The sequence below is a fragment of the Perca fluviatilis genome, unplaced genomic scaffold, assembly GCF_010015445.1.
Source record: "Perca fluviatilis unplaced genomic scaffold, GENO_Pfluv_1.0 PFLUV_unplaced_scaf_4, whole genome shotgun sequence".
NCBI classification, from domain to species: domain Eukaryota; kingdom Metazoa; phylum Chordata; class Actinopteri; order Perciformes; family Percidae; genus Perca; species Perca fluviatilis.
The window spans coordinates 231,981-250,974 of NW_024375715.1; the positions used below are offsets into that span (position 1 = coordinate 231,981).

General features: G+C 39.3%; 1 pseudogene; it reads left to right on the plus strand.

The window, feature by feature from the left end:
* The first annotated feature begins 796 nt into the window (after positions 1 to 796).
* On the plus strand, positions 797 to 3,207 carry LOC120555231 (annotated as a pseudogene).
* Positions 3,208 to 18,994: the final 15,787 nt, after the last annotated feature.

Consider the following 18,994-nt stretch of genomic DNA (forward strand, 5'->3'; position numbering starts at 1 on the left):
ATGACCTATGCATGGTGATGCATTGTACATCCATCAGTAAATGGTCCAGGTTGACCTCTCTGCAACAGATGGATTCAATTCGAGTGTCCATGCTCCGGCAGCGCCCCACACACACCAGTCACCCCCCAAACGATCCGAAGGTGTAGCCGGAAAGGGATCATCTTCCATGTGGTGGTAGTCAGACACTACTGGCCTGTCCCTCACAGGCTCAAATGCGTAACCCCATGCCATTAAAATGACTCATTTTCATGTGTATTTTAATATGCTGCACTGTAGCCTATATACCTTCGCAGGTCCTACCATGCCAGTGACGTCATCGAAATTGTCAGCGTTCTAATACTAACAAACGTAATTTTTGTGTTGCAAAAAAGCTATATTGATTTTTTTTTATTAAAATTTTTTGTGTAATTCATTTTTTATTTGTCATAACCAACACATTATCAATGCAGATTATTTCAGTTCAGTTCATCTTTAAAGCCTGTTCACACCGGACGCGTATCGCGACTACTAAACAAAGGGAGCCAATGTGAGTGTGCACACCGACGTGAAAACCCACGTAAAAGCGTCATTTTTTAAAAACGCCTTGGGTTCGTTTTTTTTTGTACGCCCCCGCGTGAAAAACTATCCGACCAATGAGATTGCCACTTTTGCTCACGTGTCTGGAGCTTCTGAAGTTACAGTAAACACAACTGTGGCTCAAACACAAAACGGTCTTGCCAAGCATGCATACGTAACGGTGAAGAAGATATACGCCAAGTAGCGTTCTACACTGCCGGGAAGAAATAAGACGAGGAAGATGCAAGGCAAGATGAATGTAGAGCTGCTGGTCTCGTTGGTGTCGGAACATAAAGCACTTTATGACAAACGCCAGCGGGACTACAAAAATCTTGACAAAAGAGAACTGCTATGGAGTGTATTACAGAGCAAATGGGCCTTGATGGTGAGTTTCATTTCACTTAATTGTCTTTCATGTACATAGGCTTGTAGTTTTTTTCCCACAAACTTTTGACAATCGCCATCGTTTGTGTGCTGCAGTGGAGGAGGTAAAACAGAAATGGAAAAGCCTGCGAGATACATATACAAGAAAAAAGCGCGAAGATGATTGCCGGTTGGGACAGGCTGCTAAAATCAAGAAGCTGTGGAAATTTATGAAGGTCATGGAGTTCCTCGCACATCAACTGAATTTCGAAGGTATTACAATACATAGCTGTGTGAGCTATACTATAATGCATTGACATTAAACATTGATTAACATGATATAATTGCATGTTCCCTGTTCACCATGCGATCACACCTCTAGTTCAATATATTAGTTTGTGTTCTGTGTATAGGTAACATCTGCTGAAATTTTGTTGCCAGACATATGGTACATTAAAATTAGTATGAATCTAAACTAAATTCGTAATTCAACATTAAGCTCTGGAGTATTTTGTCAAGATGGGTATGAAGTGTGGCATGGCCCACAGTGTGAGTTATTGTTTCTGATGTAAACTGAATTTATCTTTACAGTGTTCAAAGCAAGCACGCCTCCAGGATCATCCTTCTCCAGCCAAACTGTGACAAGGTCTACTGTAAACAAAAGAAAACGGCCAGAGACACCAGACTTCTTGGACCGGACCTCTTATCCAAAGAAGCCAGGGAAAGTGAGAAAGAGGAATGCAGCAGAGAGAAAGAGGAGCACAGAGAGCAACAAAGAGAGCAACAAAATGATGATAATTACTTGTTTGCTCTTGGCTTGATACCAGCACTAAGGAGATTGTCCCCAGCCGTACAGTCTTCAGTCAAATATAAAAGACATCAGCTGTTGCATGATGCTAAGTTTGTTCAGGCCTCTTCTGCTTTTTTTCCTCAGCAGTTGCCGGGTGTCCTACCATCAGGTCACCCACGAGACCCCAACAAACTATGGCTGCTCTACAACTTCTTGGCAACCCCAATAGATGTTTATTACATGCATTTTAATTCTGTATTTTTAGTGTTTTGTTTTTACATTCAAGAAATATAGTTGAAAATGGCTATTTCATAAATGTTTATTTGCATTGTTCGGCTTGAACTGTGTTATTGTGATTTATTTGCACTGCTGTTTTTTGCATATATATATATATATATATATATATATATATATATACATGCCATTTTATTTGTATTTTTATTTACATTCAAGAAATAGTTGAATTTGTACGTGCACTACTGTTCACTTGCACTACAGTCATTGTGACTTATTTGCACTACCTTTTCTGCCTCCCTTTTATACTTTGTGATTATTATTGTAACTTGTAGTTCATGAAAAAAAATGTTTCATTTTTCCCAAAGAAATTGTGCATAAGTGACTTTTACTTAAATAAGTATATGTTGAAGTGACCAAATACTTTACATTTTGCAAAAACTATGCTTTAACTTTGATAGAACATGTTATATCAAAAATATTTAATTTGCTGTGGTGAGTGCTGGCATATTAATTAATGAAGAATAAGATGCAATAGATTTGATAGTGTATTCAACTTCACAGAAATTGTATATATACACATAAACACACACAAGCGGTTTTCACAATGGGAAATGTAATGAACATGGCTCAAATTTACAGTTTGATTTGATCTGTTCCCCCAGACCATGGTTTACATGGTCATACTGCCAAGCAACTTCTACTGTTGGTGAGTTGAAGTACTCTTTGTACAGTTCTCGGACATTTTGTGCCTCCACAGATGCCCGCTGCCCCTACAATGTTCAAAGCCTTGTAGTGTTTGCTCACAATCATGGTCATCCTCTGTGGCATGATTCTGGTCATTTCGTTCGAGGAAAGAAATTGCACAGTGCACAAGCAGCTTTGACAACTTTGTCAACAACACTTGGTTGAACCTGTAAAGTTCATTGGAAAACCGGACGTTGACTGAGGATGCCAAATACATTTTCAGAGATGCGCCCGCCCGGGACCGAACGAGTAATTGAAAATTCTCTTGTCTGTGGGGAGGTGGCGTCCAGGGTATGGCCGGAGGAGATATGGTTTCAGCGGAAAAGCTTCATCCGCCACAATGACATGGTTAACTTTTCCCAGCTCAGGAGCACCTGGAAGTTCACTTGGTGGGGAACATTCAGAGTTCCATCTCTGAGTGCCTTTCCCAGCACAGAATTGGCAAAGATGCCTCCATCACTGTTGCTGCCATAGCTCACCACATCAACCACCAGGAAGCGGTAATCTGCATCAACTAAGGCCAGCAATACAACGGAGAACGTACCCTTTATAATTAAAGTAGAGAGAACCAGAGTTTGCAGGGGCCTGGATGTATTTATTGAAATTTATTGAAAAGATTTCTGGTACAGGATATACAATCCTCTATTCCAGACTCTAAAAACACAAACAAGTATATATATATATACATATAAGTTCACATTTGAACATTTTATAAAACACATTAATTTCATAATTGAAGTTTTCTAACAAATCATAAATAAATTACATAAATTAATTACATAAGTTACTGACAAGCTCTATAATTATACATAACACCCTTTGACAGGCAAAATGCATCCAGCCTATTCTTAAAGGAGTTAATGGAAGGGGAACATACCACTTCTTCTGGAAACTTGTTCCATGATTTTACCGCATGGAGTGTAAAAAAGTTCTTTCTCTTTTCAGACAGACATGTTCTAGGGTAGAGTTTTAAAGAATTCCCTCGCGTTTCGTACGTATTCTTCCAAAACTAAAAGATAGGTTCAACTGTTACATCGTATATTCCCTGTACAAGCTTATATACCTGAATCATATAATAATAATAATAATAAATAATAATAAATTGAATTTATATAGCGCTTTTCATGGACTCAAAGTCGCTTTACAGGGCAGGGTAGATTATAAAAACATAACAAAACAAAACGAGCAAACAAAACAAGTAGAACAAAACAAGATACAGATGAAAAAGGGGGGGGGCAGGTGGACTATGGGTATATCTCCTCTGTATCTCCTAAATTTGAGAGTTGGTAAAGTTAATTTCATCAATCTATCTTCATATGACATATTTTTCATTCCTGGAATTAATTTAGTAGCTCTTCTCTGTACCCTTTCAATTTTGTCTACATATTTTAATTTATATGGACACCAGACTGAGCTTGCATATTCAAGATGGGATCTTACCAGGGATTTGTACAAAGGTAAAACTATATCCTTACATACATTTTGAAAAGTTCTTATTATTATTGCCATCATAGATGTTGCTTTTTTAGCTTTTTCAGAAATATGTGTGTGGAATTGAAGTGAACCATCCACCACAACACCTATGTCCATCTCCTCATGTAGAGGATTAACCACTATGTCCCCAACTACATAATTGGCTACAGTGTCATTTCTTTCCCCAATATCTAAATGTTTACACTTTTCGGGATTCATCTTTAATAGCCACTGGTCACACCATTTGGTCATTCTACATAGATCTTCTTGAAGATGGGCTCGGTCTGTGTCACTTGTTATTATTCTGATAATTTTAGTATCATCCGCAAAAAGGTAAACTGACTGTATCATATCTGGCAGATCGTTTATATATATTACAAAGAGAACAGGGCCCAAGACTGATCCCTGTGGGACCCCAGATGTCACCGGCTTCCAATCTGAGGCAGCACCATTCACTACCACCTGTTGTTTTCTATTGTGCAAAAAATCCTGTATCCAATAAATAACTCTGGTGTCTAAACAATAAGATTTTAACTTTGTTAGTAGTCTTTTATGAGGGACAGTATCAAAGGCTTTTTGAAAGTCCAGATAAACACAGTCAACTGTTTGTCCTCTATCCAAGGCTTGTGACCATTTATCAAAAACTGTGAGTAACTGAAGAGAAGTTGACCCCCCAGATATGAAGCCATATTGTTTACTACTAAATAATTTATTACTTTCCATATGATTGACTATATATGTCCTTATCAATTTGCTAACAACTGACGTCAAGCTGACTGGTCGATAATTTCCAGCTAGAGATTTATTTCCTTTTTTTAAAATTACACTAATTTGAGCCTCTTTCCAATCATTTGGTAAAACTAAATCCTCTAATGATTTGTTAAATAGTACGGTTAGCGGTTCAGCAATCTCAGTCGCCAGTTCCTTCAAAATCCTAGGATGTATCAAATCCGGTCCAGGGGATTTATATACATTAATTTTCTGTAAAAGCCGTTTTGTATCTTCAACTGTTATTTCAAGATTATCTGTTTGCTGAACTTTCAACCTTGGTATTTTGGGTATCTGCCCGTCAGGCTCTTCAAAAAATACACTGCAGAAGTATTCTGACAATATATCTGCCTTTTCAGTATCTTTCTCTGTTTTTATAGAATTAGTATTATTCTGATTGCAATATAGATCACCCACTGCTGTTTTTATTTTTGTCCTTTTATTTATGTAGTTCCATATAACCTTTGGTTTATATTTAGATTGCATGGCTAATTCCTCTTCATATTTTCTCTTTACATTTCGCGTTCTCATCCTCACAATGTTTCGAACTCTCCAATAAGCCTGCTGTATTTCCGGTTTTCCACTTCGTAATGCTTTCCTTCCAAGATTATTTTTTTCTTTTCTTTTTGTTTTTGTATTGTCATCTATTGGAAAGAAGTGTTTTTTATTATTATTGTTATTATGGGGCCTACTTTTAGCAATAGGTACAAATTTCTCCTCTATTTACTTCAACTTAGACTTTATTAGTACCCATTTTTTATTAACATCATAATTAGATAGATGTGATATCCAATCAAAATTCTCTAATTCCCTACATGCTTCATCATAATTGGCCTTATTGTATATCCTTCTTACGGGTACGTTATTTAACATTTGTGTATAACAAATTACCTTAAACAACAAGACACAATGATCACTTTTGCCTAAAGGGCTTAGATATTGAATGTTATCTATCATGTGTTCCTCATTTGTTACAATAAGATCCAGTACATGTGGTGTATTGCTAACCTCGCCACCTTGTAGGCTCTAAAACATGTTGGAACAACCATACATTTTGAATACAATCCAAGAATCTGTTTCTAATGATATGGGGTTATTTCCCTTCACTTCTAATAATCTCCAATCTATATTTGGCAAATTAAAATCCCCCATAATTAATTTACATGAATGTTTTATAGTCTACACTTTCTAGTAAAACCAAAAGGTTATCATTGTTGCTCTCTGTTCCACTATCTGACCTGTACATCAATCCGATAATCACGTTCTCGTTATTACTACATTTAATCTTAACAAAAATACTTTCTTGGAATTCTGAAACAGTTGCCATTTCTTTTGCTTCTAAAGTTTTGTGTACATAAAGCAGTAAGCCTCTACCTATATCATTCTCTATATTCCTTGAAAACATATTATAATCCTCTATATCATCCAAGTTAAATTCCGATGGGATCATCTGTTGCTTAGGACTCGTTGATTTAACTTCGGTGATTCCTATTATATGAATAAGCGGGAGTAATCTCAAATGAACAGCAAGTTCAGGCAGTTTGTTATGAAATTGATCTGCATTGGTGTATAAACATAAGATGTTGGGCGGAGAATTACATTCTTGTGCTACTTTAACAGAGGCAGGATCAGGCTGTTTAAGTCACAGATTCTCACCACTCTCCTTGCCCAGGGAGGTCCACGGACTTTGAAGGTGTATTCTCCTGATGACTTCCGCTGTTTTTCCTTTGCTTCTTCATATAGCTCCTTTCCTTTTTTCTCTCTTTTAGTTTATGTATACGTGTTCCCACCCATAGTTCCTAAGCAGTTAGGGAAATTCCATCTTTCATGGAACCTCCTGGCCTGTAGTCCACATCTCTTCAGTAGGCACTGGCAAATGTTCATCTCTGAGGCAATGCCACAATGAATCACAGGTTTCACTCACTATCGGAGCGTCACAGTTGACACACCAAGTCGAAGCTGGACGCTAATAGTGCGGTACAAGTCCCCAGTGCTTAGAAAACTGAAATAGAAATAGACAAATACTAGTTTTTAACAACGCTTCACTTATGTTTTTACAACATTGAAGTGAATAACAATGTAAACGAACTCATCGTAAACACACGGCCAAACGCTGTTCTGAGTCGATTGGTTTACAGTAGTGTGTCTGTTCTTTTGTCAGCGAAGGAGCCAGTTGTTGAAGTAAATTTCGAACTCACTGACGGACATTCTAAAATACCCGGAAAATGCTCATGATACATTTTCAGCTCCTGTACCAGTCGATAAAACTCCCCATGTTCTTCTCTTCTCGTAACTATGGGATGTATCCAATATCGGCGTCTTTTCCGGCGTTCTTTCCTCATTCAACAGAACAATTAATTCGCTGGAGCTGGAGCTACTGGTGCTTGAAATATCCATGTTTACTTTGTATGATTTTGACAAGCGCGTAAATACTTGCTTCTTCATCGTGACAAGCGAGTGTCAGAAGCGTAAAGTTGCGCGAGCACCACCTTGTGTACTGGGGTATTTCTGTTTTACATTAAGTGCCATCTAATGTCAGGGAATGAATTTGCATGTTCACTCGCTCATTGTCAGCGAAAATCTCTTGGGTGTGATCACAAAAAAGCGCTGGAAAAACGCTGGCGAATAACGCGCCGCGATATTCGTCCCAGTGTGTACGGGCCCTTTACATGCTGACACAGCACGGTAAAAATAGGACTAACACTATGGGAATAAACATTATAGCCTACTGAATTTACCAAGGCAACAGGTAAACAGGGGGGATGTTTGCAGTAAACATCATCAGCAAAATTAAACAGGCCAGTCACAATGCGTGGGCTCTTTTACAGATGAGGTGAATACAAACTCAGCCACTATTTGGAGAATTACATTAATACAGTTTGATACATTGTATATTACAAATTATCATGCAATGAAATAACACAAATTGAACTTTCTACTTTTATTTTTAATGTTTTCTGTTGTTTTTTTGTTTTTAGTATGAATAAATTAAATATTAATTGTATTGTATATGCATAGCCTATATATACATTTTACATTATATATATTCATATATCCTATAGCCTATATATATACTATATGCGCATTACATACATAACACATATGTAAATTCCGTTATTTTTTTTATACCATGTGTATTTAGTCAACACCAGTAGTAGTAGTAGTAGTAGTAGTATAACAAAACCCATTAAAAAAGGAATCCCTACCAAGATCCATTAAAATAGCTTTTTCCGAAGCTTTCAACCATAGCGTATGGTCTTTGCTCAGTTGCTACAGAAATGGCTCAGTTGTGTAGTTTTTGATCATTATGTCTGTATTTTTTTAGTCAAACTACCCAGCTATGGAAGCCCTGAAAGGCAAGGTGAAAACTTTTTGCAGGCAATGTTTTCCAAAATGTTTATCTATAGAAATTATCTCCTACGTAAGAGATACACTTTTGGGCTTAAATAGGCTGTTTTGAGAGTGAGAAAGCCTGCAGAAAGAAGTGCTTAGTGCACCATTATTTTAATGCGGGACTTTCTCAGTTAACTAATTTAATGTCCACAGTAAAACATAGTGGAGCTGAGCATAGGCTCCAGCAGGATTCTATTTCATAGTATGCAGAAGAACCACCCGTCCAATGTCTAGGGTTGCGCACATACGCAGTGTACTCAGCGAACAAGTGAGTAAGCAAGAGAAAGATGGATTGATTAATGTTTTTTGCATGTTTTAACGTTACTGATACATCACCACCAAAACTCTGATTAATACGCCAGACACACCCAGGAGCAATACACACTGGTAGACCGATGAGACACACACATGATTTGGAGTTATATCCGCGCCACGCGCGTTAATCCATGTATCAGGCGGGTCAAATGAACATTCTGATACCGGATCATAATGAGGAAAATAAAATGTGAACATAGTAGAGAGCAGAGCAAAGCTGCAGAGCTGCTGTCAGCTACTGCTGTGTTCCTATTAAAGAAAACACTGCGGCATTTAAGCACAAAGTTGGGAATTTGAAAACAGCAACAGCACTGACAGACTGGAATATTAAATCTTATGTCACGTTAACTTTCTGCCATTGTTCTGCCAACTGTGTTCTTATTGAAAGGCAACATTTATATGCCACATTTATAATTGCAATTATGTATCTATAGAGAGGGACAGAAAGAGAGAGAGAGAGAGAGAGAGAGAGAGAGAGAGAGAGAGCACAGAGAGAGAGCTGCTACTTTCATACTCACAGACCACAAATTAACAAACCTATAGTACTTTTTGTTTTTACTCCCCAGCAAATTGTCTGCCTTTGTCTAGGCTGTTAGTGGTGGCTGCTAAAGGATTATCAAGTTAATCATTAACTGTGAGGTCAATGTTTAGAATAATCTAGTATCTGTTGACAGCAGTGGGGAAACTGGTGGATTTAAAACAACAGCACTGAGTAGGTTTAATAGATTAAAGGTGCAATATGTAATACTGACAGCTAGTGTTAAATACAAGTAAAATAGTTACTGCAGTACAAATTCAAAATTATTGAGCGCCCCTCCTCCCCAGACAGCATCCACAACAAAGGCATCGTCGAGATCTCATTACGGCAGAGACAGATTAACGTTACAGGGTTCTTTGTTGATTTATGTTTATCAAAGTGTAGCACATAAGTTTAGCTGCCAAACAGTGACTGTGACCTGGGTACAGAGCACCGTTAGGTCACAGTCTTTTAGTGGCCATTGCAGTTAAATTTAGCCAGCATCAAGCCAACATTGACATTGGGTTCAGCATTAACCTAGCAACCTCGTGAGCTTCAAGTCTGTGAAGGAGGGGCTGGGGGAGAGGACTCTCTCCAGTATTTTGAATTTGGACAGCAGTACCCATTTAAAACTCTAGCTCTCAGTATATATTTCTCCCTAATGTTACTTTGAACAACAGGTGAGAATGTGACATAGTTCCGTTTGTTAAGTAAAGTTAAAACTCGCCAAACACGAACAGCGGTCTCCTGTTTGAAAGTCCTGTATTTGTTTAACCCATGCACCTGCCCACCCTCAGCAGACATTAATACCACATCTTATTACTATGTGACATGACTTCCTGCTTTGTTCATGTCATAAGTACTACAATCACCAGAAGGGTTTTCCTAGCCTTACAATAGACATGAATATGGGTCGTAATTGTTGCTTGTACAAACAACCTATGGGGTTTTTTTCGAGGACAGTCTCAAAAAGACTTTTAAAAATACCTTTACAACCAAAATCCCCTTCAAGTAATTAATAAAACAGAACAATTATTATACATCCACATTTCTGAACTATGACAATGTAATGTAAAATAAGTAGGTGCCAGCAGACAGGTCTTAGTTCCTGCTCAGTGTTAATACACAGTGGGATAACAGGAAATACTCCTAGGGAGTACAGTACATACGCTCTCTGTTTCCCTCTATCTCTGTAGAGGAGTCCAGTGTTTATCTACATGTCTGCAGCTTACTACATCACAAAAGCACTTCCATCATCCTAACACTGGACTTCCTGTTACAGTAAAGCCCCCATCTAGCCATTCATAAGCTTTTAGTTCCCATCAAATCTTAATGGCAAAAAGCCATTCACTTTCTGAATAGAGCTTCGCATATACACATTAACATGATCACAATGCATGCATATGCAGACACAAACTCCTGCTTCTGAAACCAGCTTCTGTGTGTGTGTGTGTGTGTGTGTGTGTGTGTGTTGACTGAGGACAGGCCCAATCATGTTTGCTTTTCCTGGAATTTGTGTTGTGCGTTCGTTTCACCTGAAGAGCCACATTAATGCAGTGGGGGGATGAGAAAGGGGAGGAGAGGAGAGGGGAGAGATCATCTTACTCTTCTTGAATAGTTGTTTTAGCATATTCTTGTTTACTGCCTAACCACTAAACTAATGCAGATTAAATTACTTGTCTGCATTCATGAATAGAAGAGTAGAGTAGAAATATAAAAGCTTCTGCTTCATTCACAGATTCTGAAATTACAGGCATGCATGGCTTGATGCAGACAAAACAGAGCTGCTCATAGCGAGGCGAACAACCAAATATAGCATCCCAGTGGAGAAACAAATTTTAAATTTTAACGACTGTTAAGACTGTTAAGAACTTAGGTGTCACCTTTGACAAAACTCTAACTTTCCGCCACATATAAAGGCTATCACTAGGACCGCCTTTTACCATCTAGGCAACATTTCTCGAATAAAGCCTGGTTCACACGGGGCGATTTTCAAATTGTCGGCCGATTTTCCAATCCTGAGAGACCCCAACACACGGCGATAAAAATCCCGGGTCTAACAGTTTTGGTGGTATAGCGTCGCGGTGCGCAGCACACGGCAAAATCAACACATCACACACGAACCGATTTGACTCCGAGCATTCCCAGGTCAGACGGAAATCTCGGCAAAATCCCTCGAGATCAAACGACTTCCAGAGTAAACAATCATGGCGGACGAAGAGGATGCAGTGGCGATAGTTTGTAGTGTGTTTTAACTGAAATAAACGTTATCAAAAGACAAGGCGATGGTCAAAGAAGACAACGCGAAGCATCATTGGTGGTGATGGCGCAGTGGATATGTCACGTGCCTTTGGTGTGGCAGACCCGGCTCGATTCCCACTTGCGATACATCAACCGATGTGTCCCTGAGCAAGGCACTTAACCCTCTAGTTGCTCCAGAGGTGTGTGACCTCTGATATGTAAGAATTGTAAGTCGCTTTGGATAAAAGCGTCAGCTAAATGACATGTAATGAGCATGGACTATACTCAGCTAAATGACATGTAATGAGCATGGACTATACTCAGCTAAATGACATGTAATGAGCATGGACTATACTCAGCTACATCATGATATGGAGGTGATTTGTTTTTCTCATAGAAATGTCGCATTACGTTACACAGATTACGACGTTGAATAAACGTTCATACCTATTTGTTTCCATGTATTCCTGGTGGACTGCAGTTGTGGATGTAGTTATGCCCATCGACTTTATTTATTTTACACAGGCTGCGTGCTCGTTTGTCCACCACACACGAGGAGAAATCGGGCCAAAAATCCAACATGTTGGATATCCCCGATTTGAGATCGGAGCAGACGAGAAGGCTTAACACACCACAAAACACGCAGGAATATCCGATCAGATTATTTTACCATAATCGGGGCTAAAATCGGCCTAATTAGCCTGCCGTCTGAACCAGGCTTAAGACCAATGCTATCAATGCACGATGCAGAAATACTAATTCATGCGTTTGTCACATCAAGACTTGATTATTGCAACGCACTGTTGTCAGCCCCTCCTGCCTGTGACCAAAAGTCTCCAGCTCGTACAAAATGCAAAATGACTAAGACAACAAAATGTAGCCACATTTCACCAGTTCTGGCTGCTCTACATTGGCTACCTGTGCAAGCCAGGGCTGATTTTAAGGTTCTTCTTTTGACTTGTAAAGCCCTAAAGGGACTTGCGCCTGCCTACCTAAGGGAGCTACTTACTATATCCCAGAACGTCCCCTTTGTTCTATGGATGCTGGTCTTCTGAACGTCCCAAATATAAAAAAGATCAGCTGGTCATCGGGCCTTTGCCTTTTGAGCACCCTCCCTCTGGACTAGTCTTCCATCCATCGTTAGGGAGGCAGGCTCAGTGGATATTTTTAAATCCAGACTTAAAACATTTATTTTTTCAAATTATTATGGACATGTTTTAAATCCATAACTTTGTTTTATTGTTTATTTTATTGTGCACTATCAATCGTTGTTTTATATCATGTTTTTAGCAATTTTAACCTGTGGAATTACATTCCTTTTGTGTTGTTGATTTTATATTTTATATTTAATTCTGACTTTTAGATTGGCTACATTGTAAATTTTGTTGTGAAGTGTTCTGAGACCATGGTTCATGGTGATATTTCACTATGAACGACAATAAATTGGATTGAATTGAATTGTGTCTGTGTGTGTGTGTGTGTGTGTGTGTGTCTTTCTGTGTTTGTGTCTCTTTGTGCGTTTTCGTGTGTTTCTCTCTGTGTGTCTCTGTGTGGGTGTCAGTGTGTTTGTGTGTGTGCGCGTGTGTCTCTGTGTGTTTCTATGTGTGTGTCTCTGTGTGTGTCTCTGTGTGGGTGTCAGTGTGTGTTTTGTGTGTGTGTGTGTGTGTGTCTCTGTGTGTTTCTGTGTGTGTGTGTGTGTCTCTGTGTGTGTGTGTCTCTGTCTCTGTGTGTGTCTCTCTCTTTATATGTGTGTTTGTGTGTGTCTGTGTGTGTCTCTGTGTGTCTCTGTGTGTGTGTTTCTGTGTGTGTGTGTCTCTGTGTATGTGTGTGTGTGTGTGTGTGTGTCTCTGTGTGTTTGTGTTTCTGTGTGTGTGTGTTTAACTGTGTGTGTTTCTCACTATATGTGTGTGTCTCTGTATATGTGTGTTTGTGTGTGTTTCTCACTGTGTGTGTGTGTCTCTGTATATGTGTGTGTGTTCTGTGTGTGTGTTGTAATGGGAAAATTACATTTAAGCACAATTCCTTATATTTTTATGTTTAATTCGTACTTTACTGCTCTCACAAATGCTTAAAGAGTCTATCTCATTCCCACATGCAGATTTTGATTCTAACTTTGTGAGACATCCAGTCTGGAACATGATGTGAGCACTGTTAGCCTGAACCGATAAAGGTACAAGGTCGCCCCTAAAACTCTCTCATGTTTTCTCATGCCAGTTTAGCTGTAACTGGGGGGATGACTCAGTCTCAGTCTGTCTTATTTGTTTCAATTTACTAAACTCTGAAAACTCTTCCCCCTGCTGCAAAGGAAACTTCCACGACAAACATGGCGAACGCAGGATGGGAGATCATGTGCGGGGGGTCAGATAAAAGAGACTCCGTGTTGACTGAGGACTCGCGATCCGAGATCCAACGATCTTCGCCTCTACCTCGCCCAAAAAGCATTCAGAGAGAGAGGATCAGAAACCACGGGAGGGGCTCTACTGACCCAACACTGATCTATTAAGACGGAAGCAATTCCACGCAGCAGGGTAAGATCACACTCTAATTTAAACTGAATTAAGAATAATTTGAATTGGCTGGAAGTAAAACTTCCAGAAACAAATACTGACTTTGGACACTGAGATAGGATAAACATTGGGGTTGTTTGTATAGATGTTGTTGGTATTGTTTAAGGTTAGATAGATAGATACATAATTGTGATCACTCCAGCAGTGTTTTTGCACCATAAAACTGATCCACGCCATGGGTGTGACTTTGCTTTGTAGATTTCGGGGGACAAATCTAATTAGGGTTTTGAATTAAATCTAATAAACGGTTTTTCAGAAACTGTTAGGTTTTTTTGTGTTTGGTTTTTCCGAAATAAGATAGAAACCGGGCCTTCAGTGACGATTTGTAAGTAGGATAGAAGTACTTCTTCCCAGTGTAATGGGTAACGGGTCGAAGCGGATCCGGGTCACACGTCCCTAGGGGAACCGTGGGGATGACATGGTGCGAGAATACGGCCTCAAAAAAAGCCTGGAGTGTCTGCCGTATTGGTCGAAAGTTTTGGTTTTTCCTTTAAATTGGGGCAAATTGAAAATATTCAAACAGGAATTAGGAGAACAAGAGAACAAACTAATGAAAAAGACCAAATTAAGAGGATTTAAAGCTACTGAGTACAGGAAAAACTAAAGGTATGATTCAGGGGAAGATTGCAAAAACACACATACACCAATAACCTCTTCATCAGTTCAGAAAGACAAGCTGGAGAAACGGAGGGACGAAGAGGACACAGACTCAACTAAAGAACGAGTACGTGAGAAAACCATGTTTGAAGCGTTTGTCTGCATGTTACAACAGGCTGGTGGGCAACATATGGAGCGCGGACCGGAAAAACGCCCGCTCCCCCGAAGGACGTGGTCGAGCCAGAAGAGGCCGAGGCCGTGTACCGTGGGCAAAATGATGAGCCCAATGAACCAGACCAGTGTTGGTACTGCAAGGACTTTGGACATTGGGTATGTTCTGCCTGAAGAAAAAGCAAAAACACCTCAGACAGAGAACAGCACCTGTCCCTCTGTTGGACTGAGTCCAACAGCTGATAAGGAAGGTAGTGCTAACGCACACACACACACACACACACACGCTTCATGCAATGAAGAAATGCTTGGCACTGATACACTGTTTTTTGTTTTTGCTATTTAGGGACAATTGATAGGTTAGAAAGTTCTGGAAAAAAGAATCTAATCAGTTAAACCATTATAGTATGTTATCTTCTGAAATAACATACTATGTTGCTCGAAAGGGAAGTTTGGGGTCCCCTGCTGGAGCTGCTCCCCCGCGAACCCGAACAACCGGATAAGCGGACGAAGATGGATGGATGGATGGATCTTCTGAAACCTAGAAGAAGATGCCTACTACTGAGGGTAAAGTTAAAGGGTTCCACTCACATAACTTGATTATTAGAGCTAAAGATTTGACACTGAAGTGCAGTGGTCATTCTATTTGGTCAATTGGGAATACAGGTTAAACAGTAAGAGAACAATTCTCTGTTCCTCTCTCATATACATGGGAAACTTTTTCGGTGTCTGATTTATGTCCACTTATTTTGCTCAGGTAGTGATTTAATATGCACTTTTAACATTGGCTTAACCTCAACACCTGATGGATTGAGAATTTCTCATAATGATGCATCTAACATAACCACATTTGTTAATTACAGTGTGGCTAAAATGACCTCACTGAGGCAGCGTCTGTAATCAGCCCTGCCTCTGACTGCATGAAACCTGACAACCTGAACTACACAGCTCATGTTACTACAGGGCCTGATGAAGAATGCTCAAAATGGTTCTTCAGAGACATAATGACAGTTTGACAACCTCACATCTGATTTGGACTGATACTGACTGTGTTGTAGCTTGACTGACAACCAATATTGTTTTTAAAGTGCCCAGCTTGTGTTTTTCTACATCTCTCAAGGCTGCATCTGCTTTTTCCCTTCCTCGAGAGAAAGTTTTTGGTACAGTGCTGTTTTATGTGTAAAATGAACAGAATAGCAGCTTTTCAGTTTAGTGTTAATGATTAGGATTTTTTACTGTCACGTAAAAATGTCTGTACACCGTTCCTGAGGTCACTGTAAGACTTTTGCTGCCGAGGTATGTACGGCGTTCGTGAATATGAAACTGGCTTCCCCGGACGCTGGGACTGCCAGACCCCAAAAACAGTTGATGCAGACCGTTGATGAGCACAAGAGCTGCGTGGCTCTGTGTTGCTGCAACACCACGACGACAACTCCGTCTCCGGTTGCAAATTTCTCTGCTAATTTTTACTGCTTCTGCCCGAAGCATTAAAAACGCCCTGTTCCACATTCTGTATCACACATTTTGTGGGAACAGAATGAAAAACTCTATTTATCTGTGGCCAGGTACCTTAGATATTACTACTCTAGTAGATTGCAAAATGTCACTCTAACAGATTCACTGTTCTTAACCCTGATTTTCTCCCCACACCAGATGACAGAGAGAAACAATGGTGTTGCAGAGTTACAGGTGGTCTGAATACCACGACCTGACCTCTCTGACAAACCTCTCACTAACCCTGATTTCATTTTTTTAGGTTAACAGTTCTTCTTCCAGAGACTCTAGCAGTGGCCTAACCGTGTGGGCTTCTCTGTTGTAGGTGTATCTGATGCTATCTGATCTGGACCTCTGCCATCTCATCTCGCAGTACAAACAGTTGAGCTCATTCTTCCTAACAGAAGGCTATCCAGCTTTTTCTTTCCTAAATTTTGCAAAGTTGACACATGGGTTAAAAACCATGTATAAAATGGGGGGATGATTAGTATGATGGAAATACAATTGAGGGAAAAACAATTGTTTCACAATGGTGAAACAACATAGGTTCACAAATGATTATTTATTTATTTTTTGGTCAAGACTACTGTCAGCCAGTGTAGGAGCCAAAGCCCTACTCACTGAAATAATTCCAAAATGGAGAATTCCCACCAAATCAATCTCAAGTGTACTGGCGCATTCAAAATGCAACATGCCTACATTTGACAAAAGCTCTGCTTATTGTACTGAGGTATAGAATGTGCACGCGCATGGCAACCAACCTGTCACCCTTTTTGAGATTTTGTTTACAGCACCTCCACACATTGGACTTGGGTAAAGGGGACACCCACCAGACACACCACTGTGTGAGGACCAACTGGTAACGTATTGTGTCTCACTGCAAAGGCACAAATTCCTGATGACATGCTAACAATCACAATGAGAGCAGTCGAGCCACTCAGTGAGGTGATTGGTTAACCCTCACTGTAGACTAAGCTTACAGAGCAGCAAGGCCACAGCAACACACACACATAGTCAGAGATAAAGAGAGAAACAGGAGGTGTGCATGTAGAGTTCAGCAATGATTTATAATATAAGTTAAAGATAACTCTTATAAACAGTAAAACATAATACTTTTATACCATAAAGATAATAATATATAATATACTAGTATACTTTATAAATAGAAGGGATAACAATTCAGTCAGGAAAGCTTAGAGAAACCAGAGCTTTAGAGAGAAGTGCACTGGATGCCAGTCTATGAGAGACTGGCTCAGGTTACCACAGGCGTGTCCAGCTAGGAGGAGTCTGCCACAAGACCTTCTGCTCTGAGCTTTCAGCAACACAAACATAAAAAAACTTGAATTGACTCAAATGCCTAAAAATTTAGAAAAAACAAGAGGTTGCCTTTCAGGCCAGTTCCTGCTGGTACCAGAGAGCTAAAAGTACTTTTGAATTAGGATAATAGGTTTCCTATTGATGGATTGTTTAGGAGTTAAATTTAACAGTTACTGTCAATCGGAAGTCAATTATATTTGATCTACTTCTTGCTTTCATCTGAGGGAGTTTAGCCCACACTGGGGAAATTCATATAGGTGATAAACAAACACTTGGTTTTGATTTTCAAAAATCTGACATATTTGGGTTAAAAAGAATTAGGATTTTTGTACACAAAACATATATGTTTATGAAATATAATGTTTTATTGTCATCAAACTGCCCGACTAATATATAGGCCTACAAGTCCAGCTGAAATGATTAGTTGCTAAATCAATTAATTGATTGAGAGAAAAACTGCTTTGATCGTTTCCAGTTTCAAAAATGTGAGGACTTTTCGATATTGCTGTTTTTGTACTTTAAGTACATATTTTTAATGGAATATTGGTGGTAACAGAAAATGTTTACTATAACTATCTGTATGAACCTTGTTTAATTGACAAACCCCAATGTAGCAATATTTTTCAATCAATGATAACATAGATCAAACTTTGAAAAGCAGTGTGTTTAAATGCTCCTTCATACAGAGGCTCAAAACAGGGGACTACACACACACACACAACTAAAAACACACACACACACACACACACACACACACACAAAAAAAAACATACACACACACACACACACACACACACACACACACACAGACACACACCGAAACAATGGTAAAGATTGTTTCCAACGATTTGTCAAGTGCTAGCAACCTCTGACAATAGAAGACATGGACATGGAAGACGCTATCTGCAAAAAATATATGTAATCATTAAAGTAATTTGTGCATTGTGATTAGATTGTAATCAAAAGGGTGGAATGTAATGGGAAAATTACATTTAAGCACAATTCCTTATATATTTTATGTTTAATTCGTACTTTACTGCTCTCACAAATGCTTAAAGAGTCTATCACATTTTCCACATGCAGATTTTGATTCTAACTTTGTGAGACGTCCAGTCTGGAACATGATGTGAGCACTGTTAGCCTGAACCGATAAAGGTACAAGGTCGCCCTAAAACTATCTCATGTTTTCTCATGCCAGTTTAGCTGTAACTGGGGGTGAAAGTCGTACAGGGGAGGGGAGGTGAGATGACTCCAAGATGTCTCTTGTGTTCCTCTGATTGTCTTCATGTGTATCAGATTGCCTGTAAGAACTGTAAGCGTCATAATAATCCAAGTGTGTGTGTGTGTGTGTGTGTGTGTGTGTGTGTGTGTGTGTGTGTGTGTTTGTGTTCCTCTGAAGATGCATATAAGCCTGGTGTTCTGTTCACTCATTGGAGAAACTGACTCCACACT